Source organism: Melopsittacus undulatus, chromosome 7, assembly GCF_012275295.1.
Source record: "Melopsittacus undulatus isolate bMelUnd1 chromosome 7, bMelUnd1.mat.Z, whole genome shotgun sequence".
Lineage (NCBI taxonomy): Eukaryota > Metazoa > Chordata > Aves > Psittaciformes > Psittaculidae > Melopsittacus > Melopsittacus undulatus.
The window spans coordinates 6,870,683-6,892,405 of record NC_047533.1 but is presented as its reverse complement, the minus strand read 5'-3'; the positions used below and the strand labels follow the sequence as shown (position 1 = coordinate 6,892,405).

At 38.4% G+C, this 21,723-nt stretch overlaps 2 long non-coding RNA genes across 2 annotated transcripts; both read left to right on the top strand.

Moving 5' to 3' along the window:
* The first annotated feature begins 740 nt into the window (after positions 1-740).
* LOC117436475 (uncharacterized) lies at positions 741-4,765 on the top strand. The gene is made up of 3 exons (XR_004549844.1): positions 741-866; positions 2,817-2,905; positions 4,646-4,765. It is a non-coding gene; the product is annotated as an uncharacterized lncRNA (long non-coding RNA).
* Positions 4,766-4,798: 33 nt separating this feature from the next.
* Positions 4,799-20,734, top strand: LOC115946402 (uncharacterized). Its single transcript, XR_004080481.2, has 4 exons — positions 4,799-7,157; positions 13,287-13,496; positions 19,308-19,552; positions 20,578-20,734. It is a non-coding gene; the product is annotated as an uncharacterized lncRNA (long non-coding RNA).
* The last annotated feature ends 989 nt before the right edge of the window (positions 20,735-21,723 follow it).

The window sequence follows — 21,723 nt, the reverse complement described above, 5'->3', positions numbered from 1 at the left end:
GTGTTTGTTTTACATTTTCACTGAAAGTTATGCAGGCAAACAGATCTCTGCTGGCATCTAGAACATTCGTGTGGAGCAGCAAGGAGCTGGAAGGATAGGATGGGAAAAATTATGTGAGTAAAAATGAATGGGGAAAAAATCAGTGTAATGGCATTTTAAAAAGATGCAGATGAACTTTAGCTTCAGATGACATGGGCTTTTTTAAACTTCTTAAACAAAACCAGCCTGAAAAGCATGAAAATAATTATTTATACTTCTTTTTTTGTTGTCACCTGACAATGTCTAAATGTCTATAATTAATTTATGGACACAGAACCAAAAGATGCTAAGGAGAAACACATTTTCTTAAAAGCAATGCTGAAGGTCATGTCCTGAATATATTTGTATACCTGTTTCTTTCTAACACAACTGTGGGCAGCACCAACTGAGATCAATACTGGGATGCTGATATTGAAAAGTTTTGTCTAGTTTTCGTTTCTGTGAGTCATTCTGATGGCTTCTGTGTGGCTGTCCAGAGTGGTGGAGGCCAGTAAATCTATTGCCCTGCTCCAAACCATTCAGCTTTCTATATACATGTGAGAGTAGTACAGTGTTGTCCCTGATATTTCTCCTACACATTCCCTGGCAGAAGCTGTTTCTCTAAGGATTGTCCTTGGAGGTCACTCAAGAGTAGTACGGTCATGGTGATGCAATCTGGACACATACTTTTTCCTCTGGCTTATTTCCATAGTGGCAGTAGTAAAGGTCTTGTGCATGGTCCTACCAACCTGCCTCAGTCTCTCCCTCTCTGTCCCAGGGCATGTTTCCATTTGGCCACATGGCAGACGAAGAATTGTAGATTGATGGAAAAGATGAACTGCTTTTGGGTAAGATTATAAACTTTTACAATAATCATGTCTGTTACTGTTCTGGGGAGGGTTTAGGTACCTCTAAGTACAACTGTACTCATAAGGCTGCACCATACCTCTAAGGTACAGAGGATTGCTGCTGTAGGGAGATTGGGGAATAGTCTAAACCCCAGACTTTTCATTCTCTACTGCTGGGATTGGACTGTTCTAACGATGTAGAAAAGGGAGAAGTCCCCAAGTCTACTTTCTGTATAGCAACAGGGAAATATAATGTACAGGATTTCCTCCACGTTCTCATCTGAGGAGAATGATGTGGAACAACATCAATGAGTAATTTCTCTTTTGAAAATGATTTTCAGACCTGAATTAAAATGTTTTTCTGTTACCTACTACTCTTTATTGATGAACCCCAAAATGCCTGACCAGAAACCATTTTTATTATCCACATTTTAGAATGCTGATATCAAGGTCTGAGTGTCATATGGGCTAGAGTCTATAATGTCTGTAGCTGGAGCAGAGGACTATTGCTTCAGGGAATTGAGTCCAGCATTATTTAACCAAAGCCAAAGGCAAGTCACAAGCTGTTTTAGGCTTATAATAAAAAGTCCCTGGTTTTCAACCCTTTGCTCATTCCACTCGACCATACTCACTCTCTCAAGTGCTAGCGGTGCAGAAGGAAGAAGATGCTTTATGATTGTTGATGACTATAATGTAGCAAATAAAGCTCTAGGGTGCTTTCAAGCACACAGTGATCTTGTGGGGTGGAAAATGAATCACGCTGCAGCTACTGGAGAATATATTTTTTTTACATTAGCTGCTTGGGTCTTTTTCCAAACCAGAAGATGATAAAGTGCTTCCCACTACTGGATGAAGACAAAAGAGAGTGTCATCAACACAAGCAGTAAAATAAGCTGAATAAGCTTGTTTGGGCTCCTGGTTACTAATCTAATTCTTTTACAATCATTTTTGGCTCTAGAAATAAGAACTATTTGCAAAATAAACAGATTTCTTTTTCAAATGCCCCAGTCGGATTGTTGCAAATGTTGGATCTCAAATCCTTGATCTAGTCTTTAAAACTTAGCTGCCAATCTTTCCTTACTACACAATATTGGTATACTCTGTATAAATGTATAGACAGCTAAACTTTCATAAACTGCCTAGAAATTGCTCCCTGTAGCCAATATGTATCAGTACAGGCAGCTAAAATAAAACACAGGCAGTGGTTTGAGGTTTCTTGAGATTCCTGATACTCATACTGAAAAAAGTCATAGCTTTGGGTTTTCCCCTTCTTTCTCACAGACTAATTTTGTCTTCTTACACCAGAGATCTTTCCAGAGAACTATTTCATACTACAGATATTATGGGGGTCTCTTTATGGTCCCAGATTTGCTTTGCATAGGGTAATTCATAACTGCTCCCGGTTCATAGTCACAGGGTTTGTTTTCCAGCTGAAAGCTTATCTAAATGAGGCCACCCGGGGTTTCCAGCATGGTTGTAGTCTCCTTGTAAGCCTGAAACACTCCCTTTTTCATAGGCTGCAGCAGCCCATGAGCACTGGGATTTCACATGCCCTGAGCAAGGTCAAGCTTAGTGTTCTCCACCTTGGTGTCATTACACCACTGCAGGGATAATAAAATGGAAATCATGTAGTTGTCATAGTGAAGCCAGCTCTCTGGTTTTGCAGTGCTTCAACCCTTTCATCACACTGCACCTCTGCCACCTTCTTTTAACCTGTAAGTCAAAACCTAGGTCAAAACCTAATACTAAATTGTAAGGGAAGATAATTTCCTTTGACCAGTATCTGCCTTCAACTTAAGTGCTTTATCTTAAGACAAAATAGAGCCCTCTTGCAAAAACAATTGGTATTTACCTGTTCTTTGAATTTCAGCAATAGAAGGATCTTGACATTAATTAAAATGATGGGATTTGGTCTCTATAGTAACTAATGATTTTCTCTTTTAATTGCAGTCTGTCAGTCTCAGGAAGGTGCTGCACATCATCATCTCTCTCGACTCCCTGGCACCAGACCACTTCTACTGCAGGCTCCTACTAAGGGGGTAAACTAGAAGTTCAATCAACAGGAATAGCTTAAAATAGGAGGGAAAAAATGATCATGAAATGAAAAAAGTACTGAAAACCCCACAATCAGAAAAACCTGTTGGTTGTCATTAGGTTCTTTAGCTTTCCTTGTGCAAGACTGCAGCATTTACTAAAGTGTGCTGAGGAGCCATGAGCAGGAGAAAGGTCAAGAATAATTGTAAGGGTAGGCACCCACAGAGTTACAAAGATTCCTATGAAAGGTTTTGTCTTGCAGACAGCTGTTTCCTGACATAAACTGTGTATAATCCTTGCTAGCCCACTGCTTTACCACAAATAGAATATTGAGGCTTGTGAAACAACTCAGCAAGATGAAAATACTGGATCATAAGTAAAATTATTTTGAGGATATATTGATGTTTTTGTAACATATGGATGCAGGACAAGAACTCAGGATGCATTTTAGTACAGAATCCTCTTTGTAAAAAATAGTAAAGGCTGTTCTAACATTCTGAAATGTGACAGCCGTCTCTAACTTGCTACTATAATAACAAGCTTATTCTCTATCCCTAGCAGTGTTCAAGGCCAGGTTGGATGAAGCCTTGGGTGATATGATTTAGTGTGAGGTGCCCCTGCCCATGGCAGGGGGTTGGAACTGGATCATCTTAAGGTGCTTTCCAACCCTAACTATTCTATGATTCTATTTTCACTATATGTCAGGTCCTGTATGTTTCTCCAAAGTACAAATTATCTTTGGAGTTGAATAAATATCCTGTAGCTCATTGTCATGGTGGAATTTTTGACTCATAATGAAGCACAGTCTAAGTATAGCCACTTATCTAAGGCTACCTTTTTTCACCAGTGAGGCAACTGAAAGTGTCTGTCCTGGTACCTGCTTATTTGGGCATCTTCTTTCATTGTGGTATCTAACCTACTAGGTATTCAAAACTAGATAAAGCTGTAATAATCTCACTCAACTCTTCATCTACTAGAGGAAATGTTGTTGTTTTAGTAGATGTGCTGCTGCTTGAGTGCTTGTTGAAGTAAGTTCCCAGCTGCTGGTCCCTGAACAGTTTCCAGTCCTCCCTAGGCAATGGTGCCCTCATTCACTGTGTTTCCACAGAAGAGCAGATATCCTTGGACAACCATTAGTGGGGAATGGAGGAACTGCTAATTAGAGTGAAATCCAGGGAGGTCTTTGGGTGTCAATTCAGTCTGTTTAGTGCAGTGCAGTAAGTGCAGAGGATGAAAGCCTGTGTGGCTCCTGTGGTGACTTCTGTTGCTGTCTCAACAACTGTTTATAAAAACCCCAACACAACAGGTTTCAAAGATAGAGCTGTGATAGGAAGTCTTATGGGGAAGAAAAAATAGCTTTCCTCACTAAGAGTGGGTCAGTATCTGGACTCATGTAATATTCAGTCCCATTTCAGATGCAAATCAGTGGTTTTTATACTGTCATTAAATGAATTTCTAGAAGCTCAAGGAGATCTCTAGGGCTGAAGAGATTGACAACCTGAGGATGGATGGCTAAATGTTAGATGAAGCTGTGGAAAGTACTTGTTTTGCTTGAAATGTATCTCATCAACATCACACTGATGACAGTCAACAGTTCTAGTTGTTTTCCCTCCAGGTATATACTAAAAAATGCAGACAGAGATATTGTGATGTAAGGCAGAAAGAAACTCAAGTAGCAGCATGTACTGCTCTTTCTGGTCCCATCCTCGTGGTATCTATATGTCTCTCCTCTTTACCCTATGCAGATGTTGAATAATGCTGGAGATGAGATTGTGGTTGAATGGAGTTTGCCACTAAGTATTTTGGAGAACTAAAAGGAAGGATCCGAGACACTGCAGGACATCTTTGTTAATTTCTGCTGTCTCCTGGCGGTGAAGTTAAGTACAATGCCAGTAAACAATAAGTTTCGGCAATATTTTGTCCTTTGGTGACACAGAACTTTTCCTTCACAGCTGCTCAATATGGCATTTTCTCTCGCATGCTCTTCTTGTGATACTATATTGAATTTCTGTTTTCTCCCCACTTCCAATTAATGCAAGATGAGCCTTTTTTGAAAGGCCCTGTGGGAGTTATGCACCCATTTCTCAGCAATTTTCCATCTGAGCTGGCACCAAATGTGCTTAAGAGAGTTCTTGAAATCTCACCCGTAGAGTCTGATCCTTAACTAAAGAGTCCCCATTGGAAACTATGATTATTACAAAGGTTACCAGCAATGAACATTACTTTGTTATGCCTGTGACGTGTGTACCCTTGATTCATAACAATAATGACACTTTTCACCTAGGTAGCACTTTTCATCTGAACTGAATGATCAGAGTCAGTATTTCCATTTTGCTGGTGTTTCATATAAATCTCTGCATTTGTCATTGACAAATGAAAGAGCTTCAGAAATGTTTTCCCCATCATTTGTCTCCTGGAACCAAAATGAAACAAGGAAAGTTCATGTTGTATCACAAAGAGTAGGAAAAAACCCAGAGATTGTTGGCTCAGAGAACTTAGTAATGGCAGATATGATGAAATAGCTGGGGGACATGCTGGGCCCCACACTAAGTGTAATGGAAGGCATGCAGTCAGCACATGGACCAAAACGCCCTTCGTAGGTCCTGGGGCACTGTAAGTGGGCCTTAATAGCACAGCCTCCCCCTCCTCTTTTCAGTGCCCTGGTACGTAGATAATAGGGTTTTGCTGGTGTACTCTCCATGCATTCACTCGAAATCAGCATGTAACAGTGAATCATTGTGACATGATGTTCCTTTTTCAAGGGCTGTGAGAAAGATATTTTCCAGATAGAGTTCAGTTTGTTTTCTTTTATGTTTGATGGGAACCACACTTGGTATTTACAGTCTTTTAACATTTCCTTGCAGCCACAAATATTCAGGCTGTTATTACACGTGAATCAAAGGTGTCTGACAAACTCCTTTGTCAGCAAGAATGCAGGTAAAAGGAGGAGTAGGTGCATGAGCAGCCCTCTGGGTAAAGATAGTATTTTGTATACCATCTATGCTGAGTTTTCTTCCTTTTGCACAGCAAAAATGCAACAACTGAAAGTTCACAAGTAGGATTTCTGTTTTGGCTTATTCTGTAAGTAGAATTTAACATAACAGCCTAAAAGCCCTCTTTATTTCAGGCATGAAATAATCAGTTCCCAAAGGAAACACATCATTTAAGCTGTTTGTTAATGTGTCTAAAACTGTTAGAACCGGCTGTGCTGAGAGATGTACAGAGGCACAGTCCAAAGAGATATAATTCAAAAGAAGATGGAGTAACATGTTTCCTAATTAGGAACTGTATAGAAAAGAAGGTTGCAAACTTTTGTCTTAATCTGTAAAATCCTTCCCAATATTTCTGGCAGTTTGGGTCTGCTTCCCCTTCTGTTGCTAGCTTTTGATGTAAAAAAGTGATGTCACAGAAGTAAAAGCAACAAGAAAACCACAAAGTAAAGTAAAAAATGTACATAATTGAAAACATACCAGTGAATGACTGCTCTGTGGTTTCTGTAATGTGGACCCCATAGGAGAATGCAGTGTGTGGGACTCTGAATATAGCTATAACTCTGGAGCTCTTTTTCCTAACTCCAGTGCTGTGTCCTAAGGGCAGAGGAGATTCTTCCCAATGATGGCTTAAAAATATTAAAAGGACTTTTTCCAGGAGATGATCTACAAAAAATACCCTTCAATAAAATGAGCAACGACCTCATGATGGGATGCTCTTACCAAAAAAAAGCCCCCAGCAACAACAACAAAAATGGGCTGTAGAGGCAGCGATGAATTGAAGCTCTTCAAAAGCCTAGAAAAATAGAATCATTCAAAGACTAATGGGTCATATGAACCTTAGCTGCTTGCCATGAACTTGTATTAAATGTCTGAGATTGTAAAAGACTACTGTTGTTGCACCGATTTTGTGGTTTTAGATCTCTACTCTTCCAGCTGTGCTCTGCAGAAATTAGATTTATACCTATCTGATTCATTCATTGCCATTGTCACATTTATTTCAAATAAGAAAAGTTGTAAATTTCACCATTTTTACCTCATTTTTAGTCACAGTTTTTGGAAGAACAGCAACAAAAAGAAGAGTTGCAAAAGGACTTGGACGGTTCCTTAGAGGATATCATAAATGGAGAAAGAACAAAGTGTAACCTAACAAAGTTTGGCATACAAAGATGCTTTAACACACCAGATTTTATCACCAAACTTTATCAAGCCTCTTGAAGTTTTCTTTGCTGAATATTTTATTTAATTGAAGATATCGAAAATGACAGTAAGTAGAACCAGAACCTCTACACTGTATCTTAGTCTATTTATCCTGGGAATAATTGTGTATCTATGCACTTAGAGCTGTGTTTAGACACTACAGCTGAGGTTCAGAGGGGTGCAGAGTTGTTGGAGGAGTGTGCAGGTGGACTGGATAGTGTTGGAGGACAAGGTTGGATGGAGAGGGTGATACCTTGTATAATTGTGCTCACACAGGGCCCTGTAGGATGCTAGTGCAGATGTACCTGTTGTCCTGTAGGCAGCTTAGATTAAATCTGGTTTCCCTGATCTTCCCAGTGGTATTCTTGCAAAGCAAAAGGGAGTTGTGGATGTAAAGCCAGCAAGGACAGAGCAGGTAAGAATGAGAGCATCTTAAAATGACAGGTACTTGAATTTAATTTTCTGAGTGCACTGAGTGGGCTTTTTCACATTAGCTCTGAGAACACTTCAGTAATATACAAACATGAATAAAAATGTACGAATTTGCATGTAAATACATAAATAATATGGATGTTAGAGGAAGTAGGTCTTGATCTTTATGTTGAGGCCATCCTTATACCTATGGCCTTACAGCTAAAAGAGGAGGTGTAACCAAACACCTTTATCTTCTTCAAAATAAATAGGAAACAACCCAGTAGGTTTGTTACCCTTCTCTAATTTTGGTAATTTTCTTTTGCCACAGTACGATAATCAACCCATGTTCAGAAGATTGGAAGGGCAAAGGAATCTTCCTCTTTTTATGATGAAAACAATGGAATTTTGAAACATGGAATGAAAACTTTACTGTGAAGGGAGAATCACTGGGGGGTTATTGTGTGAGATGTCAGGCCACTGCAGTTTGTTCTGGCAATGAGTCTAGTCAATGTGATGGCTGGAGCAAGTCATACCTGTAGTGTCTCTCTGGGTGGGTCATGTTGTGGTTAATGTTTTCCTAATATTGTTCTAGCCTTTTTGATGACACTAGTCCCTGAAAGAATCAAGAACTTATTTAAAAATAAGTATAATTTAGCTGATGTGGAAATATCCTGGTTTATTTCTTTTAATCTGCCTGGGCACCAAAAGGCATAAAAATGCATTTTCTCCATAATTTACATATCTAGATCAAGTGGTGCCTAGGACAGGAAAGGGAGGCTGGCTCCATGAAGTCTATTAGAGGTGTTGTTGTGTAGATATGTTTTACCTGGAATCACATTAATATACGGATGGAGAGATAGAACTTTTGGAATAAAAGATGCAAACAAATAACTTTTATTCTGAACTCACTCTTCTTTTGCACATTGGAATATTTTTATATTTATTCTGTTGGGGTTTTTTCTTGTAAAAAGATTGGGTTTTTTCTTTATTTTTGCCTTTTTTGTCTGTATTTTTCTCCTTTCCACTCACAACTCATTCTTCTGAAGACTTGCAAATCTACTTTCTGTTTTATAAAATTGATCTAAAAAATCCTTTCTATTAGCACATTACCGAATTTCTCTAGTGTATACTTAAAACACTTGCATGAAATGGAAGCCGTTGTTGCATTCCTTTGCCTCTGCCGTTTAAGTGCTATCTCCATGCACACTGGATGAGAGGTTTGTTGTGGTTGCTTAGACATTTATCACTCTGTTTATGTTGTCCTGATTAGTTTTACATCTTTTGGTATCTTCCTCTGCTCATCTGAAAGAAATCTTTTGAGTTCAAAACAAGACGTGTTGTGCAATTTGTTGAGAATTGATTTGTTGTAATTTGGAGGGAATGGGGAACAGTTTCACAACATTGACTAGAAACAAACATACACAACTTTTACCTTTCTGACCCTTTTGCTCACCAGCTTCCTGTTTCCTTTATTGCAAAAGTTAATCTCATTAGAAGAAATAACACAGTATCTTTTGAAGATGATACAAATGTTTTGAGCCGGTTTGTTTTTCTGGGAGATGAGTGTTGCACACAGAGAAACTGAATTTAAATGCCTTGTAGGATGGGTTCAGACTTAAACAGGGGAAGTTCAGGTTAGATATAATGAAGAAGTTCTTTACAGTTAGGGTGATGTGGCACTGGAATGGGTTGCCCAAGGAAGCTGTGAATGCTCCATCCCTGGGAGTGCTCAAGGCCAGGTTGGGCAGAGCCTTGGGTGACATGGTTTAGTGTGAGGTGTCCCTGTCCATGGCAGGGGGATTGGAACTGGATGATCTTCAAGTCCTTCCCAACCCTAACTATTCTATGATTCTATGATTTTATGTCTGATGCTTTTGGAAAGAAGAGTTGAGGAGAAAGTCTGCTTTGCAGAGAGTTCACCAAACCTTGCAACAAATTTTATGAGTGCAAGAAATAATCAGTAGTGCTTCTCAAGGTTTTATCTGTAAGTACACATTTTCTATACTGATACAAGAGTGGGGTGTGCTCTGCAGGCTTCAACTCTGTGACTTTTCCCTCAACTTGTGCAATCTTTTGCTCAATATTTGATAATCCACAGTTTTTATCAGCTGTCAGTTACAAGAACTTGCCGTGGGAGTTTCACAAATAAACCACAGTTCACTGGTAACTGGCAGATGTGAAAACTATGTACAGTCCTTGAGTGCTCATTCCTTTAGATTTCCTTAAGAGCTGGATTGGTAGACTTTTGTAGACAGAGAAATCTACAACAGATATAACCAATGTTCTGCAAATATGGGCTCCTGAAACAGCTGTATATGTGGATAAACTGATAAGTTACCAGGGACAGTTTATGGGTGGTGTTTGTGCTCTCTACACTTTGTGCTAAGTGCTGTCCGAACTGCCTTTGACTTCCAGCCAACAGATGGGAAAGTCATTAGCCATCTAGATTTGAACAACAGTTGCTTTCTGAGTTTACAAAGTCCTGAACACGATCTGTATGTTGACAAGTTATAAACTGAATGGGAAATTTCTGATGCTTTCTCAATGCAGCTTGTGCAAAACATTGCTGTAAATCAGCACAGGGTTAATTTAATACACTGAAGGTCTCTTGTACAACACAGGGCTGAGGGGGGACAGTTACGTGGTGAGAGGAGACATCTGGAACAACAGCACAAAGCCAGTTTGTAACTAGGATGCAAAGTACATCCTCATGAAAGCACGAGCATTTCCTGTGCTGTACCAAAGTCAATAATCTTAGTAGGTGTAAGAATAGCACCCCAGGTACATAAACCTTACTGGTCTTTAATTTATACATCTGTAGCACATAATCTGTACTCTGCTAAGTCTTGGCAGAGTTGCTGGGGTAATACTTTCTCAAAAGTAAACTGTTGTGGACAATTTCTAGAAAGCGTTATGTGCAACTGGTATGTTATTGTTTGGCATTATCCTCTTTTATTCTTTCTGGCTGGATTGCTCAACAAATAAACACAGGATTAAATTAATCCTAGCATTCAGGGGGTTATATTGGGGGTGGAATTGGCTCATTATATTTAGTTTATGGGTAAAGAATCTCCATTAGTTTGTAATATTTTCCCTGTGGTATAACAATGCACTCTACTTTCTGAACTACTGTCCAGAGGTAGCAGCTGGTTAATGCAGAACCAATACTTTGTCAAGGTACCTGGGGAGCTGACTTCTTAGAACTAAATCAGTTTACATTCAGATATTTAGTTATTGTCCTGGTCTTTTGATGAGATGGGGAAATTTCTATACCCCTTCTATTTTTCAAAGCAGAAGCATAAGCTCAATGGTACACACCTCATTCTCCATTCAGTCATAAGCCATCATTTACCTCTGTGAAAAAATGAGTGCAAAATGCTACCAGTGTGAGTAAAGCAATTTCTAATTTCTTCATATAAGCATGACATTATAAAGCATAAGGAAGTGGAAAAACAGGTCCTCTGTGTTGGCAGGATCTGGTCTCTAGATGCTCTTCCCTCGTGTGCCAAGTTTTTCTTGCCATATTTCTCAGGTAATTAAATTTGTTTACGGGAAGCCTCATCTCTTTTCCTGCCTGTCCCCTTTTCATAGTGATTTTGCCCTGAAATCTCATGCTGAACAGAGATAAGTACCAGGACTGCTATATTTCTCTTACAAAGCAGAGAACTGAGTCAAGGATATATAGTTGATATCAGTGTGAAATGAATTAAATGTCTTTTGTTTCATGCTGATGGCAACTCTTTAACACAGATAGAAGGGTTATGTTTCTAACTGATGGCTAGTGGTCTAAGGGCTTTGCATTTATATCCTCAATGCCTTTTCTTTAATGTATCCTGTGACCACAGTCTGACACATCACCTCCAATCCTGTGAAAATGAACAGTTGAAGGACTGAGTAAGGCAAACTTCTTAAATCCAGAGTGTTTATTTAATGAAAGAGTGTAACATGGGAATATTTCCAAACTAAACCTCTCACTTCATGAGCATTTCTAGCCAAACCGTTGGAGTTAGCATTAATTTTCTTAGACAGTTTAAACCAACATGCTCTGGAATTATGAGAAGTTTCTGATTTGGATTTAGTACTAACGAGACAGAAGGTAGCAACATGCTGCTTTTCTTTTTAATAAAGTTATTAACTTTTGAAAAATGCTCATATATCCTTCTTCATGCATTACCTCCTAAACTTCCTGGTTCAGACAGAAGGCTCCTCTGCTGATCCTTGCGCTGCTATATGAAGGAATTGGGCCATTTTCTCTAGGCATAAAAAGCATAGGAAATTACTCAGAACTTGCTCCCATATATTGCTGAATGTTCCAGCCAGCTACTATCCAGCAAAGAACTTCAGCACATATTTAACTTTCAGCACCTCAGGAGTCACATTCATATCAATAGGTTTACTCAAGAAATGTGGGGGTTTAGAGCCAGAATCCTCAACATCCTGCTGAAGCAGGAGATTAGGATGTGAGGAACTAAGGGCAGAATAATGAGGAAAGCCCTGCCCATCTCCTGATCTCTGAGATATTCTCACATTTTAAGAGGAAGAGAGTAAGAGCCAAAAAGTATAAGCCTAAATAATTTGCTCCTTTCGATTAGAGGTTGTGCAAGGGCTAACGGGGATTATTACTGCTCCTTGGAGACACTGCTGCACATAAATATGGCAACAAAGAGAAGCCTGCATTTGGATGGCATTGACTTGGAAGTACAAAAGGAAAAACTACAGCTTAACTGAGCAGGGTGGGGTAAAGAATTGAAAAGAATAAAAAGAGTCAACTTCTCTTGATGTGAAATTCAACTATATTTTCCCCAGGAAAAACAAAATATAACACTGGTAATTTATACAGAGAGTTGAACAAATTGAAACCATATACAGAAAATTAAGTTATGTTTCTATGGAAAGAACAGAACACGTTTAACAAGCACCACCTAGAGCCAGCAGTCTTTCACTATATAACTTGCAGGGTGTTTTAATTATGCTGAGGTCAGAATGTCTGTTTCCAGCTTTAATCAGCTAATTCATGATTTTATTTAGTCTGAAAAAAAATCTAATAAGTCTTTTGTTCTTAGAATTATTTTTTTAATATTCCAAATCTGAATTAGAAATAAAGCACAACATATCCGTAGATTTTTAAGATGCTATATTACATTTATGTAAATATCCTTGAGTGCATTGCAAAGGAAAAGATAAAACTACTTTGGTAAAATGTGTGCTTGAATTTTAGTGTTTTGCAAATTCCTTATTCTTAACCACTGTACTTAAGCTTCATTTGATGTTTCATGGTAGCGCAGTTTGCATTACAAAGAGATGGTTAAAAAAGAAAGGATCAATCTCTTAAAACTGTGTGTGGCCAGAGTGGGTTCTTTGTTGTAGGTATTGATCTATATTCTGTCAGGTTTTAATGGATATTTTCAACTATTGGCTCACTGATAGAAAGAGCCAGTGAGTTAGATGTAGATGAATTCTATGTTTTTTTCCATGCTCTTTCTGCAAGGGAGTGACATGTTGCTATATTTGTGACTGTTTTCCTATATGAGTAAAGAATGAAAAATGAATGGATCCTTTGTTTATATGGCATATACTGTGAATTTAAAATGTTAAATACATTTTACCTGAAGCAGGCACTATATAAAATGCGTAAACAGGCTTTGACACTGGCACTGAAATGGGAACCTGACAATATTCCCTTCCTGTGATGATCCTGAACACTAGGATGAAGAATAACTCTTATTTGTTGCTTTTACTGTGTCAATGCATCTTGATTTGTTTCTTTATTCTTGTGCAATAGAGCATTTTCAACCAAAGGAGCAGAGAATATATCTGGTTCATAACTGCCTGGTGCTGAAGATGTTCTCCAGAGAAGCTGGAGGATGTGGTCTGAAACATTGTCATGCAGAGGAGAGAATTTGAGCCTGTCTCTTCCATGTTCCGGTTGAGAAGACTAATCAGATTTGTACTGAGGGTTACAGTGTGAGAAGAAGGGAGGATTAGTGGTTGGGTAAGTTGCTTCTGTTGGACAGAAAAAGAGAAGAATAATTCTGCTTGTCTTTTCTAAAGAGAGGTGTTCAGGGAATGACCCCTTAGCAGGGATTAAGATGCAAGATCTAAGATGTGTTCTTAGGTATTCCTTTTTGCTCAGTGTTACATATTTCCCTCCCCAGAGACTTCACTATTTTGAATCTCATTTTGAGATGGCTAATGCTTCCCCGGCATCACTTTGAGAGTCTGAAGGCCTAACATGGGGTTGTGAATGTGGCTTGGCTGAAAACAATTGATTTCTTTTGCTTCATTATCACAGCTTATAAATAATTTTTCTTTATACCTGGTGATTCTCTGAGCTAGATTTTATTTAGGAGAAGCAGCACAGGCAGGATACCCACTTTGAAATGGTTTTAATCAAAGTAGCATTTGAGAGAAATGAAGATGTCTTAGAGTATTTTATATCTTGTAATTAAGATACAAGATATAAAGACCTGTTTGCTCAGATTAATCCCAAGATATCCAGAAGGACGGTATATTTTCTGGCTGCTTTCTGCAGCCCTGAATCTTCATCAGGTGTTTTGAGCCTTTGTGCTGAACACCTTACATTTTTTTGTTACCCAATTTCTTTGCTTAGGTATGGATAGACTATAACAATCACTGCATGCTTCGAATATCAATGGCTCAAGCATACCTATATTTGCCCTTTATAAAAATAATCTTGCTGTAACTCAAGAGAGACTGGCTTTACAGAAGCCACAAAGCTATCATTATGTGTGTGCGTACATCCCCAAACTATTCATAACCATTTCCATTCCTTGACTGGATGGCAGCCATTTGATTAGTTGTCATTCAAGTGCAGGGAGACCATGTAGCTTGTAAAAGCTGTATTTGAGGCAGCAAAACTGCAAAAAACATCCAAGTATGTAACTCGACTATTCAATTATATTAACAAATAGTGATGGTTGGAGCTTGAGATGGTGGAAAATGAAGTGTAGACTAAATTTTCTACCTTCTAAAATGACACTCCCCTACTTCATGTTAGCTTTGTCTCTTCTTGTCCTGTTTCATCAGTCTTAGCTCCTGTGCCATTGAATGGCTGTGATGTTGTATTTCTATCTGACTGTACCTCAGATAAAAGGTAGAGATGAAAATCTCTACCACCACAGAGGGTATTTCTTTTCATTTCTCCTCTGTTTGAAGCAATTTTGTCAGTGAGTTTATTCCCCATCTTTGGAACATGCACTAATGTCCATCAAACTTGAAATAAATAAAGCCTGGTTCAACATTATCTGCAGATCCTGGCTTAGCAAAACAAATCAGCATGTAACAGAAACAGCAAACTGTTCACCCTACTAGCAAGAAAATGGCACTCTTGCCAGCTTTTATTATGATACTGTGACTAGTATGATTCTTATTGTCCATGCTCCTGAAAGGAAGGAGACAGATAAACTTTTGTTGAAAGAGATTTATTTATAGTCTTCCTGTTTGCACAAAAAGTTTGCAAATTTGACCTCAATATGCCCTAAAAGCTTTAACCCAGGAAATGAAATGTCCTCATGTATATATTTTTAGATTTGGTGGTTTTAAGCTTCACTGTAGGACTTTGGGGGTTTTACACACAGTGTTTGAGTGCCTGTGGTTAGCAGCACTACAATGACTAATAAAATCATGGGGTTTTGTAATCAGCAAAATATAAGATTACATTCAAACTACAAGTCTGAGTGCAAAGGATAGAGAACAGATGTATTTCACATACTCATTTTTTTCCATCTTACAAACCATATCTTAAAATATTTCACAAAATTAAAAACACAGAAGAAAGTCTCATTATATTCCTCTTTGAAGGAAATAAAAATTAAGATGAGGCATGATTTTATCTAAGGTTATAAATGTGATCAGGGCTCAATGAGACATAAAAATATAGAGAATATGAATGGAATAAAGTTATATGAAACAGCATCTAAGAAGATGCTCACATTCACAGTGCCTAGACTATATAAACAGAGAAAGACCACAGAGCAGAGGTCAGAGGAGGTGACAGCTACATCTGTGAGGAAGGCTGGAGGCAATCAAGGCAGCTGGTTTAAAAAAATGGGTTGGCAATTTTTAGTAGATCATGGGATGACTGCTTGTGACTGGGGTGATGTGTTCAGAGTGTTGCTTGTTAGGTAAGCTGAGCTTAATAACCATTTTGCTCTTGTGAGTGAACACAGGAATTGAAATTGCTGCACCATGAAGATCCTGTTACTATCAACAGATTTGTATTCTGCAAGACATATCTGTCTTGAAGTTGACTTGCCCATAATGGGGGGTCAGAACTAGATGATCTAAAGGTCCTTTCCAACCGTAACCATTCTGTTCTAAACCCTCTTTACCTCAAGCATGATGTAAGAGGCAGAAATAGCAAGCTCCAGTCTTCCTGAGGCAGGCAGAGCTGGTTTCCTTGCCTGCAAAAGGTGCGCTCATGGAGAATGTGTGCCCCCAGGTAGAAGTACCATGGGAGGATGTCATTAAACTGCACAGCATCAGAGATCATGAGAAAGGGATAGAGCAGATCTTATAGTTCCCACAGAGACAATAGCTTGACCAACCCTGCCACATCAAAAAGGAGACAGGCAGAGTCTTTTGTATCAGGTTTGGAAATGTAGACTTCCATGATGGTGAAGTCTAGAAGCTGGTGATTTCTGACATCAGGAGGATAATTTTATATTCCACTTGAATATCTGCAGCTACAGCATATATTCAGTGTCCTAGCTCCAGGTGAGGGGCATCAGCTCTCTCCAGCAAAGCAACCAAGTCTGATGAGTCTGAATCATAGAGGAGCACCAGGATGAAGCAGCACATGATAGCACTAGGCAGCTCACTGCCTTAGGAGTGATAACCAGACTTCTTGTTTAGGGAGGTTTGCTGTTTGATGGGAGTTCAGATCTGGGACATTGTAGAGAGGCTCCTTAGGCTTGAATGGCTCTTGTGTTACTGTCTCCTACTCCATTTCTACATGGGCACTAATAATACTTCCAGGGGAGATCCCTACAGCTTCGAGCATGACTGTATGACAAACCATCTGGAAAGCAGATTTGCAGAAAGGAAACTTTGTAAGAGCTGCATTAGGAAGATCATTGCCAGCAAGTTAAGAAAGGTGATCCTTCCGCTATGCTTAGCACTGGTGAGACACATCTGGAGTCCAGAGTCCAGTACTGTGTGTTCCCAGGAGATACATGGACCTACTGGAGTAAGTTCAGCAAAGGTGAGCCATAATTGTTAGGGATATGATGATCAGAGAGGGAGAAGCTGAGTGAGCTGGATTTGTTCATCTTGGAGAAGAGAAGGCTCACTGGGGGGGTCTTGTCAATGTGCGTAAATATCTGATGGGATGATGTAAAGAAGGTAGAACCAGACTCTTTTCTATGCTGGGCTGCAAAAGGAAAAGAGTTGACGGGCACAAATGGAAATACAACAAATTCCATTTAATTATAAGAGGGTTTCTTAGTTGGTTTTTGTTTTTATTTTATGTTTTCATTTTGTGGTTGGACACTGGAAAAGGTTGCCCAGGGAGGTTGTGGAGTCTCCATCTTGGAGAAACTCAACATCAAAGTGGACGTAGATTGCATCAATCAATCTGTTTTAGCTGGTCCTGCTTTGAGAAGGGAGGTTAGACTAAAGGATGTCAAAGATTCCTTCTCACCTCAGGTGTTGTCACCTCGCATTGAAAATGTCAGTCATGATGGCAGCCAAAGATTTGTTCCTTTCTTGGTGTTCTAGACAGGAAAATTTAACATAGTTTATAGTCAGCTAAGGGAAGTTCTTCAGGACCTAGACATACAAATAAGAGATTTCTGGGGCAGATTCTTCATGTTTTCAATTAGGGAAGGTGCTAAACCACTTCCTCAATACATCACCTGGCCTTTGTGCTGAAAGAAACTGATGGGAAAATTGGATATTGATGGGTAGGAAAGGGAGGGGTAAAAAGGTTCTGAGCCTCACAGGATGGTGGAGAGTAAGGATTCTGCTTTGATTTTGATGTTTTCTCTAAATCGGACTTCATGCCAGATGAGTGCAATGCAAACAGGAGCATAGCTTCAGAATGATCCATGTTACTGTGTCAGTAGAGCAGAGAGGCCCTGGCTGCCACTGCAGTGTATCTGCTTTCTTCCAACACTGTGGAATCTGCATGATTTTAAGAAAGCCTTTAATATCCTCCATTTAGTTGTGATACTTTTCCAACACAACCATTTTAACAGAATAAACTGATTAGAGGAACTCTGAATAATCCCGATTCCCAGTACTATGGTGCTAGCTGTGTCCCACCACAAGTTTATTTATATTTTCTACACAATGGTCTAGAGTTCGTCAGAAAATATTTTATACCAGCATTTCTCTTGGATGAGCGGATGTATATGAGCAATGGATTGGCTTTATGAGGCAAACACATTTTGTCAATCTGCAGCTGACAGTATTGTCTCATTCCTTTACAGAGCATTGTCTCATGAAATCTGAAATGCTATTGCCTACTGATGCTGACAGATGCCATAAGAAAGAAGGCCCACCTGGACAAGTTCCTATGTGATGTACTTTAGGTTTCCCTGCTCTTGCAGGGGGGTTGGACTAGATGATCTTTTGAGGTCCCTTCCAACCCTTGGGATTCTGGGATTCTGTAACATGGCAGCTATAGGGGAAAAACTGTGAAGGTCTTAGCAGTCTATTTTATTCAGCTGATGAGGCTGAGCTGAGGAAAAAGAATGCTCCAGTTGAGTAGCCTCATACCTTATATGAAGCATGTTTCGAAATACTGATACTAGAAACAGACCCACACTTGATGAACTCCAGATGATTCCACTGATGTTAATACAGAGAGAAAAACCCAGTGTCTTCCCTCCTCTATCCCTTACCCTGCTAGAGGTAATTCAGAGATTCTTGCACTGTTAAAGTCATTATGACATAGTTTGGATCTAGTGAAATTGAAAATTATTCATCTCCTCTTTCTTGTGATGTTTCAAAATGTATTTTGCAGTAGCTCTCAGTACAAGGCCTCTAGAAAACTTTCAGCAATTTATATAAATATTGAAAGAATCTTTGAAGTGGGAGATCATAAGTGAACACATCTGCTTAACAGAACTGAGAGCACAAGGGTTTGAGACCTTTCCCTTCTGTTCTACCAAGTGAACTTATAAAGAAAGATGTGCTCTGTTTTAATGTTTTACCCATAAATTTTTCATGTTGTTTTGTATTTGAACACTTACAAAGCAAAAGGAATGTGTGGATAAACAAATGCATCATTTCTTTTATAGCAGAAGTGTTCTGATTCTTATTTACTGACATAGCCTAAATATCATCTTTGATAGTGAGACTACTATTTACTTTTAAGTAAATAAAATCTTTAGAAGATAATAATAAAAAAACCCACCCCAAAATCAAACTTTGGTTCTTTAATTTCAGTCATGAGGAAAGTTTTGGAGGGTACAACACTTTAAGCAGTTCAAAATAATACCCAAGAATCTGACCTCGCTTACAAAGAGTTGTCTCTTGATTAAAAGAGCACATGAATTAAGAAGTCTTTTCCATCTTGAAATACTACAATCCTGCAATTCATTCTATTCATAGCACAGCCTGAAACCTTTTTTCTGTTATTATCCCGTCAATAATGTTGCAAAAAACGTATTTAAGCCTAATTATCTTGTTCAAATATTTTTTTGAGCAGAGGAAGAGATGAAGTAGACAAAATCAAACAAAACTCAGACCTCTGCAAAGATTTCCCCCAGAGGGAAATGAAAGAAGTATTTTATAATAACTTTTCCTTCTTTTTCATACAAATGTGTCTTTTCTTCAGGTAACATATAAATGCCAGATTGTTAGAGGTTCTCATATGTTACCGCCTGGTAAGGAGCTGGTGACTGTTACAAGAAGATGTCTCTTTCAGCCTGGAAATGACCAGAAGTTTCTGTGTAAAGAAGTGGGTCAACTTCTTTTATCTACTGGATATTGTATCGAATATGTAACTGTACAAGAGTGCTGCAGTAACTTGACTTCAGGAAGTGCCACAACTGAGGAAATGAAAAGCTGAATATGAACCAGGTCAGTAAGAACCAGCTTTACCAAGAGACCGAATTTTTAAACATTTAAAAATTCCTTACTATAAAAACCAGAAAAGAGTTAAAAATTAAACTACAAACAGATTTCAAGTAATCTTAAGCCACTAATGCTAATGGTATGATTTAGATACTCCTGCATCTCAGCTGCTTTGTGAAATTGGCTGCCTTTTGCAATTCATGTTACATTTGATGTGTGTTGGAGGCTGGTGGTGCTACATTTTCCTTATGCGAATCACTGATTGTAACCACTCTAGGCACTTTTGTAGTCCAAAATTGAATGATTGCAAAATGGAACAATTCACAGAATTGCTCTCTTTTCAATTCTTGTGCTTGAGTGTTTGACATCACATATTTCATGTCCTTGCTTTTTCCATCTCTTCTTCAAGTCTTTCACAGGAAATATTTCTATTGTATATCCTGATTAAATTATAAGTTTACCTTTGAGCTGCTTTGTTGTGATTACAGACTATATAAATTGTGATATAATGCTACAAAATTAATATAATGAGAAATATGGAAAGTAAACTTTTTAAAAGATTTGTAATAAAAATTGTAGTCAAAATAATTCTGGCAAGGATGCTTTCTTATGACACCTAATGCTATTGTTTCATAAAGAAATGTAAATTCTCTTTGGCATATAAAAAGATAAAAAAGACATGAATTTTAGTGATGTCTCAATTAATATTGAGGTGTTTGGACAGTTTTTAGTTATTGCTTCTTCAGTTTTTAGTGCTTAGATGTAAAACAAGACTAAGACTAAGTTACCCCAGATTTCTGTTTATTATTGTTAATATCATCTGGATAATCTCTAGCCCAACTTCAGCCTTCTTGACCTGTGGCAGCCAAAACTGAACATAGTGAAGAGTTACATATTTTCCCAAGGATAGAGTACAGAGGAATAAACCTCTGATATATCCACTGAAAACTAATGTTGTATGAAACATTCATCACGTATGTAAGTTTGATTTAGTGTGCTTCTACTATGCATAATACTTGTTTCCTTTACAGTTGCCTCAACTATTCCTGAATTTATGAAATCTCAGATAACAGGGAACAACGAAGTTTGGTCTCTTTGCAAAGACAATGAGGGATAAAGATGGGAAAATGAAGGAAAATGTGAGAAGGACAAGTCAGCAACATGTCAGTATCTGGAAAAATACCTAAAAGGCAGGAAAAGTTATTTTTATAGATATTTCATAGATTTCAGGCATCTGTGTCTATATACATTTGTACTGCAGTTAAAGGCATTCTTCAAAGCTGCTCTCAAGTGTAGGCTCCATGTCCATCCAGTGTGGATGCAGCATGGGGGAGCTTGCATGTCCAATCATCTAATACCTTGTTGGTATTGTATCAGGTAATCAGTATCTCTGCAAGGAATACTCTCAGGTAGTGGTAAGGTCCCTCAGCTTTATTGGAAGATTTTAACAACATGCACCTAATAAGGCCATAGAAAAATGCTGGCTTCACACCCACAACCAAGTAGCTGAAAAAAGGATTTCTCAGCAATGAGAAATCCAATATCCACCCATAAATTAAATATATTAAAAATACTCAACTAGGGATAGGATTGTACACAAGATATGTCATTTCAGACAACTTAATATTAAAAGTAAGCCCCAGTAAAAGGGTCAAGATTGTGAATTAATAAAAAATAACACTTAATACCAACATAATTACATGGATAATACATTCAGAATACAAGGGAGAATCAAAAAAGGAAACAGGTGACCTGAAATACAGTCGTATTTGTCATGGTGCACATCGTGTGGAAAACAATGTGCAAAAAGGCAAAAATAGAAATGCCCTCTCTTTAGGCATAAAACCCAGTGTGTGGGGAACTGAATCACTTTATCCTCTAAAGTCATGCTGTCTCAAGATGGAAAAACATAGCTAACATCAGCAGGGCTGTAAAGATTTCTAGTAAAGTGAAGGATAACTTCAATGTAACTTTAGAAGACTAAGAGACGCTGAGGATGAAATTTTCCAGAAGAATGCCAATGATTGTGTTCCTATGTTTGCAACTATGCTGTTAGACCATTGGTTAAGTTCAAGTGCCACTGCTTTATGGAGCCAGATACAATTTAATGCCAAGAACACCAACTAACGGCAACATTAGACTGGAGAAGTGGGGCCAAGTGTTGTTCATCTACAATA